General features: G+C 41.7%; 1 long non-coding RNA gene and 1 pseudogene across 1 annotated transcript in view; one reads left to right on the forward strand and one right to left on the reverse strand.

The window, feature by feature from the left end:
• The window catches only part of LOC147581543 (uncharacterized), a 63,211-nt gene extending 54,704 nt beyond the window's left edge, over window positions 1-8,507 (forward strand). The window contains exons 2-4 of the long non-coding RNA XR_015250017.1: window positions 5,159-5,368; window positions 5,724-5,839; window positions 8,360-8,507. This is a non-coding gene — a long non-coding RNA (uncharacterized LOC147581543). The remainder of the gene's footprint in view (window positions 1-5,158; window positions 5,369-5,723; window positions 5,840-8,359) is intronic.
• A 7,811-nt stretch (window positions 8,508-16,318) lies between these two features.
• Window positions 16,319-17,603, reverse strand: LOC112869851 (large ribosomal subunit protein eL8 pseudogene; annotated as a pseudogene).
• Between the last annotated feature and the right edge of the window lie 982 nt (window positions 17,604-18,585).

The raw sequence follows: 18,585 nt of genomic DNA on the forward strand, positions 1-18,585 counted from the left end.
TTGACTTTTACAGTAATCTCTCGCGTGCTTTTCTTCATAGTTTTACAGACATATTATTCATACCTAACATTTTCTTTTAAAATTTTAAATAAGTGGTATATGGTTTTACGTAAAAATCATTCTGTACATTGTGATGGTTAATTTTGTGTTAACTTGACTATACTAAGGGGTGCCAGATAACGCATTGTTTCTGGGTCTGTCTGGGGGGGGTGTTTCCAGCTGAGATTAGCATCTGAATCACGGCAGATTGCTGTCCCTGGGGGCATCATCCAATCCTCCCTGGACCTGAACTGAACAACAAGGTTGAAGAAGGAAGAATTTGCCTCTTTTCCTTTCTAGCCTGTGTGAATGGGGACATTAGTCGTCTCTTGCCCCAGGACTGGAATTTGTACCATAAGCTGCCTGGTTCTTAGGCCTTTTGGAGTCAGAGTGGAAATGTATCAAGAGCTCTCCTGGGTCTCCAGCTTGCAGACAGCAGAACCTGGGACTTCCCAGCCTCCATAATCATGTGAGTCAATTCCCTACAATGAATCTCTCTCTCTCTCTCTCTCTCTCTCTTTCTCTCTCTCTCTCTCTTTCTCTCTCTCTCTCTTTCTCTCTACAACTCTGAGAATGAGCCACCAGCGACCTTAGAAGCAAAAATTCACAAGGAAAGAACAAACGACAGCAAAAAGGGGAAAAAAGAAATTGATGAGATAAAAAGAGATACAAATGAAATATAAAAAGACTAGCACAAATCTAAAATTTTATTTAAAAGAAAAAAATATATATATAAAGTCAAGAAATTCTGGAAATTGAAGCATACAGAGGAGGGATTTACTTTACCAAATACTAATAAATTATTGTATTAAGTTGGATTCCATGGTTTTCATATATATATATATTGTTTCTCTGGAAAACCCTGACTAATCTAATACATACATGATCTGTGATTGATTGTGTTACTCAATATTATGTTTGTGAAATTCATTCCTGTGGTTGCACGTAGTTGTCCATTTCACTTTTTCACTGTTAAATCACATTCTGTTTTGTGAACAAAATAGTTGCTGGGTCATAAAATATATGTATGTTCACATTATTTAATACAATTAAATTGTTTTCCACAATATTATACTAATTCCCAGATCCACAACAGTCTCTTTTGCTCTCTATTCCTGCCAGCACTTGGTCTTGTCACAATATTAATATTATTATCATTATCACCAAACTAGTGCCAAAAGTAATCTTTTGTCCTGTTGCTACATCCTCTCCCAGATTATAGTTTGTGCTTTTACTCTCTAACTGCAGTCTTTTAGTGAAGAGGAGTTTTACATTTTAATGTGTTTGAATTGTGTTTCTTACTGAAGAAATTTTTCTTCACATCAAGGTCAGTGGTAATTTGAGCCTCAAGCCACAGGAGAGCTGACTGATGAATATAAATCTTCAGGTGGACACTCCCTACCACAGCAAAAGCTGAGAAAGCCAAGTGTACTCCTATCTTTCTTTGTAAGGTGCACCCCTCTCCCCCATCATTTATTTTCTCATGGATTCTAAGGTCCCTCAGGGGTCCTACTTCCATTAAAAGTTCTCCGCCTGCCCTCTGCCTTGTATGAACCCTTGCATTTATAGTAGGACTTAAAGCATTTATAGAGCTTCCATTTGAACTCAGGTTCTAGGTATATAAGGCCTGGAAGGCACTTCAAGACAGCCTTTGGCTTCAGCCTAGCTAACTCTCTGGATTGTACTTTAGCTTCGTTTTGCACTCTGAGGATTTTCCTTGGTTTCTTACCACTTCTGGCATGTATTCAACAAGAGTTTTTAATGGTTTATCCAGACTTTAAAATTGTTTTCCAATGGGAGGATTTTCCGGGGTATTTTGGATGACTTATGGCCAGAAACAGAAGTCCAAACAATACATTTTAAGACAAGAAAAAAAAAAAAAAAAAAAAAAACACTTATCATTGGGTGAATGGGTTTAATAGATAAGGGAATATAAGGGATAACAGTGGAAAACAGAGCCCAATTCTTGAACACAAAAGGAAAACCAGTAAAAGCCAAGGCAGATTTTACTCCAGTTTCTCTCTGAATAAGTGGGGGGCTCTGTAGATCTCTCCCCAAGTCCTTAGACTTAAGCTCCTTAAAACAATCTTCAGCCAGAGGATCACCAGTTATTTAAATTATAACAATTCCTAACATGTAATATTATTAATTATAATTATTTAAGTAGGTTCCATGCCCAGCGTAGAGCCCAACTAGGGGCTTGAACTCACCACTCTGAGATCAAGACCTGAGCTGAGATCAAGAGTAGGATAGGTAACCGACTGAGCCTCCCAGGTGCCTCGATTGTTTTTTTAATTTTTATTTATTTATTTTTAAGCTCGACTCCAATGTGGGGTTTGAACTCATGACCCTGAGATCAAGAATTGCATGCTCTCCAGACTTAGCCAGCCAGGCACCTTGAGAAACTTTTTTTTTAATGGAAATTGTAAAATATAAATATGATCCTGTCATCCTGTGCTTAACATACATCAATGTCAAAGGTTTTCCATTGTTTATAAATTTCCTAGCATGACGAATAAGGTCTTCCATTGTCTGCACCTTTGCATGGACTGTTGTCTCCACCTGGAGTTCCATTTTTCCTTTTTGTCCACCCAATTTGCTCCTACTCCTTTGAGAATGTATGTCAACTGCATCACTTCCGTAACAGTTTCCTCCTTCAACCCCAATTCCTACTCCTGCACCGACGGTCTCTTCCTTCTCCTCATTCTAGTGAATCATCTACACACAAAACTGTGTCACATCACACCATGTTGTTGTTATTTGTTACGTTACCGCTTGACCACTGAGTACGCTAGAAGTTATTTGAGCACCAGGCAGTATCCTAGACAGTTCCCTAGCCCAAACACTCAATTATTGTGCCTAGAAAAAAGACGTGCAAAAAATTGGTCAAATGACCAAATGGAGTGTTCCAATTTCCTAATCAGGTTGGGAGGCTGTACATTTTAAAAATAAAATCAGGAATCCCATTCAGTATGAAATCTGTGTAGCAACCTATTTCAGCCTTTTCTAAATCTGTTAAAATAACAGTGAAGCTATAGAAAAATGAAAAAAAAAAAAAGCCTTGTATCTTTAAAAGCTAAGGCTAACAGACAAGCCAATGACAGAATGTGATGGTGATCCCCACCAGCGATCTGATAGATACAAGTGAACTAAAAATTCAGCATATCTAAGCCTCACATTGCTAGATTTTGTTTTGGGTCACACAGGATTTCTGGAAATAAAAAGCCAAAGCACTCCTATCTGGAAGCCCACCTTCTTTACTCCCATACTGAGGAGACATAGGGGTTGCACTAGTAACAATAACATGCTAATTAATCTTCAACACTTTGGGCACTGACTTAAGATAGAAGATGAATTCTCCCATCCTCCTCTGCTTGAACATGTCTCAATGAGAGTCCCAGAAAACAAGCATGCAGGAAATAAAAGGAAGGTATGAGCTCCTCATAGGAGTGGAGGCTAACAGTAGCATGTTCTATTCATATAAATGCAATTTCCAGGAGTGAAATAAGCATAGTTTGTGTTCACGTGTGTATGTATGTAGGGGCAGGGCAGGGGTGGGGGTACAGCAGGAGGGCAAGCAGAACAGACTTTCCAGTGCACACAAGTCCTTTTCTTCAGTGCAACTGAATAACAGAGGTCCAGGCAGTGAAAGAGGGTGAAGTTGCCTGTGTACTGAAGATTTCTCTTAGGAACCCATCCAGTCACCCTCCACACAGAGACCCAAAAAGCAGATGAAACCATCAAACAATGGGGTGTCCCCACTTATAATTTATATATTTTGCTTATTGGTAAGCAGCATGACAGATTTCCTCTCATGAGAATGGGTAAAGATAATGAGACCAAAATGAGGTATACAAATGTTGTTTATAAAAAGTAAAAGGAGACAGGATCAAGAGGACTCGAAGAAAATGACAGCTCTGAGAATGAGCCACCGGCAAGCTTAGAAGCAAAAAAATCACAAAGAAAGAACAAATGACAGCAAAAAAGTGGGGGGGGGCAGAGGAAGAAATTGATGAGATAAAAAGAGATATAAATGAAATAGGAAAAGACTAGCACAAATCTAAAATTTTATTTTGAAGAATATATATATAAAGTCAAGAAATTCTGGAAATTGGAGCATATAGAGGGGGGATTTACTGTACCAAATACTAATAAATTATTGTATTAAGTTGGATTCCTTTGGAAGTTGGCTCTGAGGTGGAGAATCATATGTAGGAATTTTACCAGGATATATACTTAAGATCAACCCCTGTGAAAGAGTAAAAAAGCAACGAAAGAGGAGGAAAGAGGCACTGGCAGGTGCCTATAGCATCTCCTTTCCCTGAGGGGGTAGCCGGAACCAAGATGGCCGCTCAAAGTTGCCCAAATGAAGACAAGGAGCCGGATCTTTATTCTCCTGCAATAGTTATGGAGTTCAACTTTTCACAGGAGAAGGCAGTTTAGCTTGGATGAGCAACTTTAACGGAGTGCTGTCCTAGGAAGTAAGTGGGGGAATTAATACCTCAGTCTCTCAGGGGGATCTTGGTGGTGTCTCACAGTATCCACTGAACTCCAGAAAGAAAATAAGCCAAACACAGTGATACCGGATCTGTATTCCTAGAACTGAAGAAGATCTACATATCTAGAATATGAATGCATATACAAATCCAGAATACAATAAAAGAATGTAGATAATTAGGAGAGGGGCACATGGGTAGCTCAGTCAGGTAAGTGTCCAACTCTTGATTTCGGCCCAGGTCATGAACTCATGGTTGATGAGATTGAGCTCTGAGTCAGGCTCTGCACTAACAGCGTGGGATTCTCTCTCTCCCTCTCTCTCAGCTCCTCCCCCCCTCAAAATAAATGAATAAACTGAAAAAAAAAATATTTGTAGGAGAAAGAATGGATTATTCAATAAATCTCAGGGTGTCAGGGGATTAACAATTTTGACAAAATTAAAGTTATGCCTTTAATTTACCCTATATTGTTTAGGATATAGATTTGCTATATGAGATCTGAAAGAATCCAAGGACTTCAATATGATAGTTGTATATGATCATTTTGTAATCTGGGTGGAGGAAGTGCAGGGGTAGAGTGGTGAATCTAATACATGAATCGCCCACTCTCTGCATGTTTCTAGACGTAGCACGAACACGTTGTGAGCAGCTAGATGGAGGACGAAGAGAGGATAAAGGCCCTCCTTTTGAGAAAAGACCCTGAAATTGCATGTCACTTATGCCCACATTTCATTGGCCAGGTCATACCCGCAAGAAGGCTGAGAAATGTATTTCATTCTGAGTAGCCACTCATCTTGCCCAAACACAGGCCTTTTACTTCTACGTTGGAGAAAGTAAGCATCAATATTGGAGACTACCTCTGTCACAGGCACCAATTCCAGATGAATTAAACTTTTATTCAGAAAAAATGAAATGACAACCATTGGCAAAAGCTTATGCCAGGATGTGGGAAATAAATCCCCTCAAATATAGATATTAAAAATATTATTATAACCAAGTCTGTTGATCTAGGACTTGCATTTCTAGTTATTTATCCTGAGGCATGAAACAAAGATGTGTGCAAACATTTAAGTGCAGTGGGTATCACAACATTATGATTATGAATAAAAAAAATGAGAACAAGAGATTGTTCAATATTTGACAATATGAGACACATAAAATATTTTTATTTCTTTTGTCTTTATGTAGAGTTGATTCAGCCGACAATGGACTACTATAAAGTAATTAAATATTTTGGTGCAAAGAATATTTGATGTAATGGAAAATACTCAACACATGTTACTGAATGAAAATTTTTCAAAGGGGTATGTATAACATGAAGCTGGATTTTTTTAAATGTTTATTTATTTTGCAAGAGAAACAGAGAGAGAGAGAGTGCACATAAACAGGGGAGGGGCAGAGAGAGAGGGAGAGAGAGAATCCCAAGCAGGGCGCAGGGTCCCAGCTGTCAGTGCAAAGCCCGACTTGGGGCTTGATTCCATGAACCGTGAGATCATGACCTGAGCCAAAACCAAGAGTTGGATGCTTAACTGATTGAGCCACCCGGGCGCCTCAACATGATGCTGGTTTTTGAAAGAGCATGTACACATCTAGGAAAGCTAAAAAAGTGTAAGACAAAATGTTAATCACAATGTGCATCACTATTTACCTATATGCTTTACCCAAACATGTATAAAGTATCACCTTGAAAGTAAAAAATAAAATTCTTTAGAGGAATAGAGAGTCTACAGTATTAGTAGGATGCATGAAGTGGAACACACAGTAGTCATGGGTGACTTCCGAGAGGATGGCACTTGACATGGCTCTGGAGGGCCCTTGAGGGACATATGGGATTTTTTTATGTTTGGAAAAGGGAGGAGCATTTGTCATGGCAAAGTGACAAGGCAGAGTAAAGTTTGTTCAGGGAAGAGTGAGCAATTTAGTGTCTTGGAAGGATAAGCCTGGAAAGTCAGGCTGGAATGGGTTTACAAAGCGATATTAGGAAGCTTGAGCTCTTTCTCTTGGGATAATAAAGAGCATGGAAGATGTCAATTGGAGGGAGTCGTATGATTAGATTTGACTACTGAAATAGGCAAGGTGGATCGTTCCAGTCCCTCTCCTCCCCAACTGTGCCATCACTTCCTGGCAGATGGCCGGGAAAATCCTGGGGTTTTCAGCTTCCCTCTAGTTTCGGGAGCGCCTCACTTTGAAATTCATCATTGTACCTTGTGTTCTCCTAAAATTCATCTGTTGGAGCCTCATCCCCAATGTGATGATATTAGTAGTGTTTATAAGTCAGCCCGTCTGTGGTAATTTATTATAGCAGCCTCCGTGGACCAAGGCACACTTTGCTATTTGAATGTGTTTCTTTTTGCCAGGCGTGTGCAGTGTTCTTCACCTCCCCAGCCCTCGTGACATTTATTTCATTTCTATTTCCACATATACTTTTGTATAAGTTCGTTAACATGATTATATCAAATAAGCTTTCTTCATGCATTTTGATAACAAATTTTGTTCGTTCCATAGTTTTTTTTTCCCCATGTATACATAAATGTGTATGAAGTTTTCCCAAAAAATGGGATCATTTCACACACGCTTTACTGAATGTGCATTCCTTTTCTCATCAATAACTGGAACTATCCTCCAATTAACTGTTTCTATGCAATATATTTTCAGTCATTTTATCATCTGTAGCTTTACTTTACTTTTTGTCTAGTTTTTCATCACCACAATGCAATAAACATTCTTACATATGTTTGCTTCTGTAGCATACCCTAAAAGCAAAGTTGCTGGGTCAAGTGTAGGTGTCATTATAATTGTAAGAGGAAGCGGCCAGAAGGATTTTCAAAAAGGTTTAACGCTACATTTCTAATGGCCTTGGGAAAGAACACTCTGTTGTAGAGATCTTCACCAGTGATAAATATAATAGCTTTTCGGCATTATTGTTGCCAGCCCGATGGATATAAAATGATATCTTATTATTTTTATTTGCATTTCTCTGGCCACTAGTGAATAGCTGGTGTGGTGCTCTTGTCTATTGGAGCTGTACTTCAAGAGTTATTATTTATATCCTGCTTTCCAAATCTTCGTCCCTTCATAATCTTTTTTGATATAGGGCCAGCTGACTGGTCAATTTAAATTCTTCCTGGCCTCTGTTGACACAGTGTCCCTGAGTACTGTTAGAATTCACATTTTAGGGGCGCCTGGGTGGCGCAGTCGGTTAAGCGTCCGACTTCAGCCAGGTCACGATCTCGCGGTCCGGGAGTTCGAGCCCTGCGTCGGGCTCTGGGCTGATGGCTCGGAGCCTGGAGCCTGTTTCCGATTCTGTGTCTCCCTCTCTCTCTGCCCCTCCCCCGTTCATGCTCTGTCTCTCTCTGTCCCAAAAATAAATAAAAACGTTGAAAAAAAATTAAAAAAAAAAAAGAATTCACATTTTAAAACATGAACTGACTCCTCTGTACGAGTGTCTCCCTCGAGAGACTTAGTATGCCTTACCCAAGCCAGATAAACTCTTGGCAGGAGGAATTGGGAAGTTCACTCACATCCCTCTTCTGGGGAAAAATGGGTGTGAACAGTACACAAATCCCTAACTCCTAAAACACCTAAATGAGTTCAGTGCCTTATCGAGAAATGCAGGTCTGCAGCTGTGGGATAAGGCCTCTGCGTGTCAAACACCACCTTTGAAAACATGAACTAGCTTGCAAATAAAGCATTCTCTGGGCATAACAGGATTTCAGAATGACAGATGTAACTCTGGGCGGTCTTGAAGGATACTCTGGGAGGGTGGTATGTTTCTCTCTCATTGATTGCTCAGTGTCTGTGCTCACCATTCTAATCTACTCCAGCCAGCTGCATGCGGCAGATTATTACCTAGTCAATGTGGAACACGGCCAACCGCTGGGGAGGCATCGGACATTATGCCATCATGTCAAGCAGTCACCAAGACCAGCCCTTTCCCCTGGAGCCCGTTAACAATTAAAATGTTGTGGATTGCTCCGTCTTCTTGTCACTACAGTAAAAAAAAAAAAAAAAATCGAGAGAACTCAGCCTTGCTGTTTATGATTAACATCATCTGAGTTGCGAGAGGACTAAAGCCCAGCAGGAATTCTCTGCTTCTAGATGCCCCCCCCCCAAATATCCCTCTGCCCACCACATCCTCATCCAGGGTTAACTGAGAGCACAGCCTGCTCCAACTGGTTCTAACCTGTTTGCTCCAAAATGATTTAAAAGAGAGAGAGAGAGAGAGAGACCTCTCTGCTTCCTTTTTAAGGTAGTAATCTCTTTGATACCAAAATAATTACATAACCATAGACATTAAAGAGGAAAAGACCATCCCTGTACATGTGACGGGTCCCCAAATCACATCAAGAAGGATTAAATGACTTGCCAATTACAGGTTAGCCAATGTCAGGATCAAGACCCTGACGTGTGTGCCCTGACTGTAACATGAGGATTAGAATGTTCACGGATGATTTTCAGGGAACGTGCAGAACCCCTAGAATTATGTGAAAACTTTGTGTCTTCTTTTTTGGTGGGCAGGAGTCCATGGTTTTTATCAGATTCTCAAATGGCTCCCAGGTCGAAAGTGACTTAATAAGAGTTACAATTCCAGGGGAAGCTCAAGTCCTCACTCCAGTGGCCAGGAGGGACTCTCATAAGGATCGGACCAAGTTAGACACTTCGAAGATATACAATAGGACCCAGGCAGCAGAATGAAGAGAACTTTTGGTGGAGAAGCAAAGATGGTGATTCTCTTTCAACTTCAGGATCTATTCTCTATGTGCTGTTTTCTCATGAGGCAGATGCGATCACGTGGAGCTCTGAGTGTCCTCTGTTTGGGACTTTCCTTCATTCTTTGATGGCCGAGGGACTCTATGATCAGGCTTAGGGCATGGAACCCTGGACAAATGGACTCAACTGATTCTGCTCAAGGCTTCTCCGGCCCTTGCCAACTGTCATTATCTTTGGTGAGGAGGAGCCACAGGACCAGCTAGAACAGAGGGCAGAGCTGATTGGACACTTCTCCAGACCTTCCTTGACCCAAAAAAGAGTAGCAGGAGCTGAGGCTCCCATGCTGTTCAGCTCAATTTGCCAGAGTGAGAGACCAGACCTGAGGTTCACGTAGGAGCCTGATTAGTAATAAGCCTAATAAGTAATAAGACATTTACCTGGAGGGGCCACTCTGTGCAGCTGTCAGAGGCCCATCTCAGGAATAAGAGGCTCCATGGAGATACAGAACCTGGAGACCGGCCGCATCTGACATGACTAATGTCATTTACTATTGATTATCCATGCATCTAACTGCATTCAGGCTTCCAAAAGACATCACCAGTGGGTTGTGTCGGGGAAAGGCAAGCTCATTTTAGTAGCCATGCCAAGGAAACTAGATTTGCAAAGTAGGTCTGACGTACATTGACCAGCATACTTTTAAACACATACATGTATATGTGTATATACATAGGCACACGTTTGCCTATGCAGGTGTAAAACACTTGCCTGCGGTGAATGGAAATGATGTTGAACAACCACTTCTCTTAGATGATCCACACCACGGGTGCTCTTCAATAATGCAAATACGGAGGAAACAGAGACCATCTTTATACTCTCCTCTCCTATTATTTGTGGCTTAATGTTCAAACACCTGGCATGTCTGAGAACAATGTGGTACCTCCTTCCAGTAACCAGCAAACTGTATCTACTGCTCATCCTGGACTAAATCTCAGGGATCTCATGCAGGGTATAGCTCCAGCTCCAGCTGGCTTTTGTTTCAAAGCTATTGCCTCAATGTCCTGAGCCCTAAAAGATTCATTTATTCCGTAAGTATTTATTAAGGGTTCACTTTGTGACAGTCCCTGCTCTGAGAGCTGGAGACACAGAAAACTAAAACCACTGCCTTTTTCAGAGATTGCATCTTGGTCTTAGGAGACAAGCAAATAAAACATGCGAGATGGTGATCACACTATGGGAGAAAGAGAGGGATGGGGCTGCAGAAGTGGGACGGGGAGGGTGTGTGCATGTCATTTAAGATAGAAAGCCTCAGGGGCGCCTGTGTGGCTCAGTCGTTTAAGCATCCAATTTTGACTCAGGTTATGATCTCACAGTTCATGGGTTCGAGCCCCGTGTCAGGCTCTGTGCTGACAGCTCAGAGCCTGGAGCCTGCTAAAGATTCTGTGTCTCCCTGTCTCTCTGCCCCTCCCCTGCTCACACTCTGTCTCTCTCTGTGTCTCAAAAACAAATAAATGTTAAAAAAAAAAAAGATAGAAAGCCTCATTGAAAAGGAGGCATTTGAGCAAAGATCTGTCAGAGGTGAGAGTGCACCATGTGGCCGTCTAGGAGGAAAGAGCTCTAGGCCGAAGGAACTGCAAATGCAAAGGTCCTGGGGTAGGAACCTGCTTGGAGGCCAGTGTGGCTGGAGCACAGTGACTGGAAGGTCAAAGAAGTGGCAGTGAGCCATGACCTGACACCCAGGAGTGGAATCTGACTCTGATGTTTTATTTGATTAGTTGTTTCTTTTTTCTGAGTTGCTGAACAAATACCTACACTGTGTTTTTTTGTTTTTGTTTTTGTTTTTTTTTTTTTTTAAGAATTTAAACTTGACAAAGGTCATTTCTGGAAAAAAGGTTCTATGATGTTTCCTTCATAATCTCTCTCTGTTTTGTTTTGTTTTGTTTTGTTTTTTCCCAATTCTTGTTTCTCTCAGACCTTCTTTAGCTCTCTAGCTGTCCATGCTTTTGTTGCATGGCTTCAAGTTTCTACCTTCCAAAAAAGAAAAAAGATTTCCACCTTCAAACTCAAAAGCAGGTGAGACCCGGCAGCACCTGTATGTCAACAAACCAGACCCACGAAATACATGCGGCGAGAGAAAAGCACCAGTCTTTGGCCCACTGTCAGGTCACTGGGGAAGAAGCCCTGGGACCAAGGTGGTCATGGCTCCAGGCACAGCCCAGCCCAGGATCCCGTCTCTGGCATCATTAGAAGGACCTGTTGGCTTGTGTTTGCTGCCTGCTGCTGCTCCCCATATCAGGCGGCCACAAATAGGATAGGATATCAGCCCTGCCACAATTTCCTGGCTTCGTTTCTAGCCTTGGTAGGATTCCAGTAGGCTCACTGCCCATCTGCCTCCAAATCCACTTGCCCCCCTTCCCCGTGTCCTTGTAAACCTTGGTCACTGGTTGACTACCACCATCCCCTGTGTCAGTTACCTAGTGGCGACCCTGGGTGGTCATGACTGTGTTGCTCTTCCTCCTAATTACAATTTTGTTGGTTTTTTTTTTAAGTTTTTATTTACATTCCAGTTAGTTAACATACAGTGTAAGATTGGTTTCAGGTGTACAGTATAGTGATTCAAAATTTCCATATATCACCCAGTGCTCATCACAACAAGTGCACTCCTTCATCCCCATCACCTGTCAACCATCCTCCACCCACCTCCCCCATCAATTTGTTGTCTATAGTTAAGAGTCTATTTCTTGGTTTGCCTCCCTCTCTCTCCCCCACCCTTGCTTGCTTGTCTTATTTCTTAAATTCCATCTCTGAGTGAAATCATATTTGTCTTTCTCTGACCGATTTATTTCAGCATAACATTCTCTAGCTCCATCCACGGCATTGCAAATGGCAAGATTTCATTCTTTTTATGGCTGGGTAACGCTTCATTGTGTTATACACACACACACACACACACACACACACACACACACTCACACACACATATCTTTATTCATTCATCAGTTTCTACACTTGGGCTGTTTCCATATCTTGGCTATTGTAGATAAGGCTGCTATAAACATTGGGGTGCTTGAATTCCTGTGAATTAGTATTTCTGTATTCTTTGGGTATATACCTAGTACTGCAATTGCTGGATCGCAGGGTAGTTCTATTTTTAACTTTTTGAGAAACCTGCATAGTTTTCCACGGTGGCTGCACCAGTTTGCATTCCCATCAACAGTGCAAGGGAGTTCCCCTTTCTTCAAGTTCTTGCCAACACCTGTTTCTTGTGTTTTTCATTTTAGCCATCTGACAGGTGTGAGGTGGTACCTCAGTGTGGTTTTGATTTGTATTTCCCTGATGATGAGAGATGTGGAGCATCTTTTCATGTGTCTGTTGGCCATCCGGATGTCTTGTTTGGAAAAGTGTCTATTCATTCATGTCTTCTGCCAATTTTTTAATTGGATTATTCATTTTGTGGGTGTTGAGTTTTATATATTATTTATATATTTTGTATACTAACCCTACCAGATATGCCATTTGCAAATATCCACAGGTCGCCTTTTAGTTTTGTTGGTTATTTTCTTCGCTGTGTGGAAGCTTTTTATTTTGATGAAGTCCCAGTTGTTTACTTTTGCTTTTGTATCCCTTGACTCAGGAGACATATCTAGAAAGAAGTTGCTATGGCCAATGTCAAAGAGGTTACTGCTTGTGTTCTCCCCTAGGATTAAAAAAAATTTTTTTTTAATGTTTATTTATTTTTGAGAGAGAGGGTGTGTGTGTGAGCAGGGGAGAGGCAGAGAGAGAGGTAGACACGGAATCCGAAGCGGGCTCCAGGCTCTGAGCTGTCAGCACAGAGCCCGACACGGGGCCTGGACCCATGAACTGTGAGATCATGACCTGAGCCAAAGTTAGGTGCTCAACCGACTGAGTCACCCAGGCGCTCCTCCTCTAGGATTTTTATAACCTCAAACTATTTCAAAAAATAGAAAAGAAAGGAAAACTTCCAAATTCATTCTATGAGGCCAGCATTACGTGATACCAAAACCAGATAAAGACTCCACTAAAAAAAAACCCCACAGGCCAATATCCCTGACGAACATGATGTAGAAATTCTCAATAAAACACTAGCAAACTGAACCCAACAATACATTAAAAAAAAAAAAAAAACATTCATCATAGTCAAGTGGGATTTATTCCTGGGTTGCAAGGGTGGTTCAGTGTTCATAAATCAATCAACATCATATGCCGCATTAATAGAAGAAAGGATAAGAACGATATCATTTCAATAGCTGCAAAAACAGTATTTGACAAAGTACACCATCTGTTCATGATAAAAATCCTCAACGAAGTAGGTTTAGAGGAACAAGCCTCAATATAATAAAGACCATCTATGAAAAACCCACAGCTAATATCATCTCAGTGGGGAAAAACTGAAATTTTCCTCTACAGTCAGGTACAAGTCAGGGATGTCCACTCACACCACTGTTATTTAACATAACTAGAAGTCCTAGCCACACGATCAGACCAGAAGAAGAAATAAAAGGCATCCAAATTGGCAAGGAAGAAGTAAAACTTTCACTATTTGCAGATGACATGATATTCTATACAGAAAACCTGAAAGACTCCACCAAAAAACTACTAGAACTGATCATCAAATTCAGCAAAATCTCAGGATGCAAAATCAATGTACGGAAATCTGTTGCATTTCTACACAGCAATAATGAAGCAGCAGAAAGAGAAATTAAGGAATAGATCCTATTAACAATTGCACTGAAATCCATAAGATACCTAGAAATGAACTAACCAAAGAGGTGAAAGGCCTGTACCCCAATTAAAATTTGAATCTATCCACTGATCTCACCCTCCTCTGCTGTGAGCCTTGTCTGGTCATTGCCATTCTAGCCAAGTGACTCACATGGCCTCCAGCTGTCCTGCCTGATCCATTCCCTGCAGAATAGTGAGATGATCTTTCTAAAGGGAAAATCTGATTGTATCACTCTTCTGGGTAACTTAGGATAAAACCCAAAATTCTTCATATGACCAGCAAGGGCCCTGTGTGATTTTTTTCCCTTACCTGCTTCTAGAGCTTAACATGGCTCACCTGTCTCCCTGTTTGCTAAGCTCGAGCCATTCTGCCTTTTTTTTTTTTTAGTTCCCAAACATACCCAGTTACTTCCCAATAAGACTACATGTGTCGAATCTTCTACCTGAGGTACGCTTTCCTGTGCCTTTCTCTCGGTAACTCCTACCCACCTGTGCATCTTAGCAAGTATAGTTCTTCCTCGGAACAGCCTTCCTCACACTCGACTAAGTTAGATGCCCCCTCCTATATGGCATTTCTGCACCCAGAACTTTTATTGTACGGCACTAGGCAAAATGGTCATTGATTTCTTTTTTTTTTTAATTAATTTATTTAAATTCAAGTTAGTTAACATGCAGTGTAGTATTGGTTTCAGGAGTAGAACTTACATAAAACACCCAGTGCTCATCCCAACAAGTGCCCTCCTTAATGCCCGTTACCCATTTAGCCAATCTCCCCACCTACCTCCCCTCCAGCAACCTTCAGTTTGCTGTCTGTATTTAAAAGTCTCTTATGGTTTGCCTCCCTCTCTGTTTTTGTCTTATTTTTCTTATGTTATTGTTTATTTATTGTTTGGACTATGAAACTCGCGACGTCAAGGAATTGCTCTTTCCTTTTACCTTGTGTTCTCAGCTCCTGTTTTTTTAAAAAAATTGTATTGTATGGAAACCAATTTGACAATGAATTTTATATATTGGAAAAAAAATTGTACTCATGAAACTTGTTGAAAATGGTAAGGCAGACATTTTTCAGGGGGACTGGTACAATGGGGTTTTGTAGTAGAGGAAAGATTGGGCTTAACTCTGAACATGAACACAGGCGGCGGGGAATTATGGCTAAGTAGCAAGGCAGGGGGCAGTGAATAGAGCATGACTGAGAAGCAATATCAGAGCCGGGGGATTATTGCTAGACCAAAGCAACAAGGTTCTTGCAAGAATACAGAGTTGAGGAATCTGATCAGATTTGTAGGAATCTGATCCTACATTGACCCTGTAGGATTCTTATCTGCCCAGGACAGAGCCCAGGTTTGGGTCTTGAGGATTTAGCAAGCCTGACTAGGGCTGGGTCACACCTAGCACAGTGCCTAGGCCATAGTAGGTGGTCTCTCTCTCTCTCTCTCTCTCTCTCTCTCTATCTCTATCTCTCTCTATATATAGTGAATTAAGTGCCTATCTGTTGGTGTAGAAGTGAGTGTGATTAACAAAGCTGTCAATTCTAATTTTACCCCTAACATGAGCTTACAGTCAAGCTCTTCTCAAAAACTGAAAAATGAATTTAATAATTTAAAATGCCCTTCACTGTATCTGAAGTTAAATTTTTTTGAGTTCATTTTGCTATGTAGCAGAATAAAGGGCCTTGAAAAAGTACAGCTTCCCACAATAGATACATAATTCTCCAAGTGATTTTAGAAAGCATAGCTATAGATTTAGCAAGCAGCATTTTGTTGCAGAATAATATTATTTATACCATGTACCAAACCAGACAGTTTCTTTCTTTAAAGCCAGTAGGAAAGGTTGCAAGCATCTAATGGGAAACCTGAAATATTAGCAACTGTTTCATTAGTCACTTGGACAGTCTAGTCAGCTTGGATGCTGGTTACTGTGCCCAATAAATAAGAAAGTAATTCCTCTTCCTACTTAAAATCATGGCTACAAATTTTAAAATCATTTCACGGTGTGTAGACAACCAAGTTATGCAGCAAATGTGTTACTATAAAGTCACAGGGGGCCTTAAACTAATTCTCCAAACAAAGCACATTAGATCAGATAGATTCTGGATATTTTCTGTTTTGTTTTGCTTCTGGCCCCTATTTCAAGCCTTAAACAGCTCTGGGCCACACAGCGGGGGTAGGTGCTCCTTGCGGCTACCAAAATCAATGGAAGGTCAACTGATTTACCTTGCTCTCAAGTGGATAACCTGCCGAGTGACCTTTTGTGAATCAAAATGTGATTCCTTCAAAGACTCTGATCTCTTTCCAAAAATAAAAAGATTTTTTTTTTTTTTTTTGGCAAGAGAACTATTTATGACTTTTATGTGTAGAAAGACAACAGTGTCCACTTAGCCCAGTCTTTGCGTTTTCCTGATTGGCGACACGAGCCACCGACTTTGGACCCGGGACACTGCCTGCTCCGTGATGGCGGATCTCATCATATCTGTCATTGTCATCGGTCCTGCTGGCTTCCGCCAGCTTCGCCAGAGCTCCTTTGTCTTTGGAGTTAACCTGTGTGAAGGACAGCAGTGGTGCAGGTCTTCCTGTGGACCAGACACCCCAGCCTGCACTTCCCCTTGATGTAGTAGGGAGCCCCCTTCTTAGGACACAGGGCAGGCAGAAAGACCACAGGCTCAACGGGATCCACACCATGTGCAATCACTACCGGCTGAGCTTTCTTGTCCACCAAGGTGGTGACCGTATTAACCCCAGCTCAAAGGACAGGTGACCCGTTACTGATGTAAGAAGTGAGACGATTCATGTTCAGAAATACCAAATAAATGCAGTGCTGTCTAGTTAACAATAGGTTTACAACCTGTTGGAAATATGTAGGAGACTCCCCGACCAATGGAGTCCCAAACCCTTAGACATTTCACTTCCTGGTTCTTCTTCGCCACCCCATTTTCCGGACTTATTTTCCCAGGCTTTGCAATGAGCATACGCCAAAGAACTGAAGTCTCTGCATCACCTCCAAGAATGTACTTTTTTGTACCTTTGAACGTACTCAGCCAATGAGGAATCAGGGAAGGGACTTGCACACTAGGAGATAAATTGCCCGTTGTGGCTGCCGGGAGTGTGCCTGTCCATCAAACACTCACTCTTGGAAGAACATTGATTAAAGCCTCACCTCAAAGTGCTCTGAGTCTCCACCTCCCTCCTTTGATTGGGTCAGTGGGCTTATTTTTCACAGTGGGGACATCTGCTTTGCCGGCAGCTTTTTTCTCTGTCCTGGGCCAACAATCTCTGCTGCTTCTCTCGCTTTGTCTCTGGTCTGTATTTGTGGGCCAGCTTAAGCTGAGTAGCTGTTTGGCGGTCCAAGGCCAAGGTCCTGGATGGACTGGTCAATAGAGGGAGGCACTTTTAGAAGCTTATGTGAAAGAGCCCTTTGCCGCTGCAGCTGGATATAGCGGGGCTATTTGACAAAGAAGGTGAGGTCCCTTGTGGGCTGGATGTCCTGGCCGATGCCAGATGTCTTGGGCCTTTTCTCAAACAAGGGACTGACTGCCTTCTTGGGCTCCTGCTTCTTCAGGACAGCAGGGACAGGGCCCCTTAGCCTTCTCTCCTTCCCCTTAGCCTTCTTTCCTTCCAGCATCTTGTATGGCTACAGGAGAGAGAGAGTCCAAAATTAGAAGATTTAATGACCTTCTAGGCCCAGCACTGCTTAATTCTCAAACACAGTAACTGTTCTCACCCTTACCGTCGTGTGCCTGCATTTGCCTTTTTCTTTTGTTCTGATGTCATACTTTTTCTTTCATTGAGCTTTTTCTTTGGTTTAAAAATGCCTCAAGTTTGTTTTTATTTTTGGAGACAGCTTCAATTTAAAAACACTCAATATGTAAAAAATGTTACATTTATTTTATAAGTGTACAGAATGACACTGTTTATGTAAAATTTTAAAAACACAAAATGATCCTAAGTAATGTTTGTAGAAAGAAGCATGCATAGGAAGTGAAGATACGAGGCACACACGGAAGTGACACCCCACCTTAGGATAGCCGAGACCTCCCAGAAAAGACAAAACCGGGATGGACCGGTTTAGCATTAAACCAGCTAAGATTTCACATTAAAATCTGTCACATTCTAATGCAGTACACAAAACAGATTTGCAAGATAGCAAGCAAATGTGGTGAGTGGCTGGCTCCCAGAACCCAATCTGGAAATGCTCCAGAGTGAGAATGAAATTGATGGGCCTGCCTAATTAACTTAAAGACTGTCAGAACCCCCTGGGGCATCTCAAGTGGGGTGATGTGGGTGGGAACTGCAGGTCAGACTGAAGGAGGACGGGAAGCCACAGCAAGCAAGAGACAGAAAGAGATCTCTTAACTCTGTTCTGCTCTCTCCCCAGATTAGCCCAAACGGATCAGCCCGGTCACCCCATGCAGGAAGAAAACCTCACAAGAGCCTAGTGCTGGAGGCAGGGGCGAGTGATATCTCGGTGGAGCCGGTGGAACAGCTCTGGAAGAACAGATCGCAACAAACCCTGGTTATCACCCGAGGGAGGTGACAACCCTCTGGAAACCTGAGCTCTTAGAGAAATATAATGATTGTCTAAAATTCAGCTGAAGGATCAACAT

The sequence above is a fragment of the Puma concolor genome, chromosome B1 (genome assembly GCF_028749965.1).
Source record: "Puma concolor isolate L17-30 chromosome B1, mPumCon1.1.hap2, whole genome shotgun sequence".
Lineage (NCBI taxonomy): Eukaryota > Metazoa > Chordata > Mammalia > Carnivora > Felidae > Puma > Puma concolor.